Source organism: Pteropus vampyrus, unplaced genomic scaffold, assembly GCF_000151845.1.
Source record: "Pteropus vampyrus isolate Shadow unplaced genomic scaffold, Pvam_2.0 Scaffold6, whole genome shotgun sequence".
NCBI lineage: Eukaryota > Metazoa > Chordata > Mammalia > Chiroptera > Pteropodidae > Pteropus > Pteropus vampyrus.
Window position 1 is genome coordinate 1,805,183 of NW_011888787.1, and position 2,993 is coordinate 1,808,175.

Sequence of the window (2,993 nt, forward strand, 5' to 3'; positions counted from 1 at the left end):
TGATTTTTTTCCAGGCTGTTGATATGTGGTTCAATACTTCCTTGTGATGCTGGGAGGCGAGCCACTCCCAGCCAGCCCCGAGCTTACGAGGGTGAGCAGCTAGCACTCTACAGTGGGCTGCCAGGCCAGTGTTTTTGTATATCGTGTTCTGAACACGGTTAAGGTAGGCCAGGCTAGGCCACGATGCTCAGAAGTCTAGGTGTATTAAATGCATTTTCGACCTACGACGTTTTTAACTTATGATGGTTTTATGGGGATGTGGCCCCGTTGTGAGTTGGGAAGCATCTGCACATCTAGGGTTCTATACCATCCACAGCTTCGGGCATCCACTGGGGCTCTGGGAACGTATCCTCCAGGGTAAGGGGGCTCCTGTACTCTAGCAAATCAGTGAACAGTGTGATTTCAGATTGTAAAAATCACTTTGAGGAAATTAAAAACAACAGGATGACAGAGAGTGATTGGGGAATGAACATAAAGGCTCACTTAGAAAGGCTTTCTAAGAAGGCTCCTCTAAGCAGGTGATATTTGAGCTCGCGCCAGGGCAGACATTGTCTTAGAATTTGCTGACTCCAAGTTAGGCCAGTGGCAGCCATGTCCTCAATGGAAGATGCGTCCTGCTGGTCCGGCATCAGCTGAGGCCAGGCATTTTTCTGTCCTCCCCAGGGCTTTGTAGCACGGACACTTACTTGCTGAAGCCCTGCGTCTGGCCTTCGGCAAGCTGTAGAATACAGCTTGGTATTCTTCAATTTTCTCAGAACTGCTGTGTTATATGGGAATATAGACAATTTCTAACTTTAGGAAGATTCTGGCCTGGCTGAGGTATCAAGATATGTGCACAAGAAACAGTGAACAGTAAAAGCACTGGATTGGTGTCAAGACCGTCAGACATGCCTCTTTTGATGGCACTTCGTAGATGTTGCATTTTCATCGATGTTGAGGCGAGATCTCCACCAGCAGAAAGATTACAACTTGCTGGAGGCTCAGAGGAGGTTTAGCATTTTTTTTTTTAGCAATAAAGTATTTTAAATTAAGTTATGTACATTATTTTTTTAGACATAATGCTCTTGCACACTTAATAGACTACAGTATTGTGTAAACATAACTTTTATATGCACTGGGAAACCAAAAAATTCATGTGACTCACTTTATTGCGACATTCGCTTTATTGTGGTGGTCTGGAACCAAACCTACAATATCTCCGAGGCATGTCTGTATATGCTGCACAATTTTAGAAGGAAAAAAAATTTTATTGAGTGTTTATTACATGTTACACATTATGCAAAGTTATCCCATAATCCTTGCAACTACCTTATAGGATTTGTATTTCAATCCCAATTTTATAGATGGGGAAACTGAAACTCATAGAGGTTAGTAATATGCACAAAATCATAGCTCTTGCAACTAACAAAGGCAGGGCTCCAACCCAGCCTTTCCACGACTATATTCTTCTAAAAATGAGATTTATGGGGACTGTAATAAAGAGAGACGTGTTCATGGAGAAGGCTGAACTTGAAGTTTCCTTTGAAGAAATCGTGGAAACGTTATAAACGGAGGAGAAGGGAGGGTGTCCTGGTGTGGGGGTGGGGAACGGCGCGTTGCGTGGAGGGGCTGGGGGAGAGGACTTTCATTCGCTCCCTTAAGTCAAATCTCAGATCTCTCGAGTCAGATGTTCTCGCTGCTGCTCCCGGCACCGTGACTCTGGATTCCTATTTCTTAGGCGAGATGTCCTAGGAGGATCTAGAGCTCCCTCCAGGTCTCAGTGGGGGACCTACACCCTGGAAAGGACCAGTGGGGGCTGGAGAGTGATGGCAGAGTGAAGCTACATGCCCTGGGCTCGGCTGCGCCAGCCCCCTCCCCGGCCAGGGCCCCAGGGGGCAGCTCCCCGCCATGCTGGAGTCCAGCTCTGCACAGACGCCCCTGCTTTCTCCAGCCAGGCACGCGGCGCCACGTGGGATGGTGAGAGGGACCTTGCTGCCTAAGGCCGAGAAAACATTCATCATGTTTTCCTTCTTAGCTCATTTTACTGCTCACAGCACTCATCTTTTATGGGCCAGCCTAATGGCATTTCCCACTTCAGATGCTTCCTACTCACCCTTCCTGCTTCTTACAGTCATCCCCAACCTTTCTGGCACCAGGGACCGGTGCTTCTATGAGAAGCTAATGCCTGATGATCTGATGTGGAGCTGAGGCGGTGATGCCGGCGCTGGGGAGCGGCTGCAAATACAGATGAAGCTTTGCTCGCTCACCCACCGCTCACCTCCTGCTGTGCGGCCCGGCTCCTAACAGGCCACAGCCCGGTACTGGTCCATGGCCCGGAGGTTCAGGACCCCTGCCTATTAGATCTTTTTACAGGCCATGCAGAGTCACAGAAAACCTAAGAAGTTTTGAATCCTTTTTAGTGTTTTCATCCAGTAAAGCTGAAGGAGACAAAGCACTGCCGAGTCAACCCTGCAGCAGTTCTGCATTCTAGAAGTTTCTGGACTCCATGAAGAGGAGTCTTAGAATTCTCCCCACCTTTCTAACACTGCACATCCTTTTCCCACCTATTGGCAGGTAAAGCTCCTCCTAAGCTGTCTCTAGATGATGTAACAGATAACCCCCCAAACATTAAAACACTAATGTTTATTTCTCACTCATCTCACAATCCAGTGTAGGCTTCCTGGTTAGGTGACTCTTCCCCAAGCAGTGATTGGGAACCAGGCTCCTTCCAGGCTTCACTGCCTACAACATAGACCTCGGTACTTCTCCATTCAAGTAGGAGAGAAAGAAAGAATGGAAACTTAGACGTGGGAGATGCTTATAAGTCAGGCCTGGACTTGGTTACGTGACTTCTTCCTAATTTTAGAGTTAGAACTCCGATGCTCACACCTAACTGCGAGAGAAGCTGATAGTCTAGTTGAATGCCTAGGAAGAAAAGGAAACAGATTCATTAGGCAACAGAGAGTCTGCAATCCCCTGGGCCGATCTAGACTTATTTTCTAAGATCTGCTTCT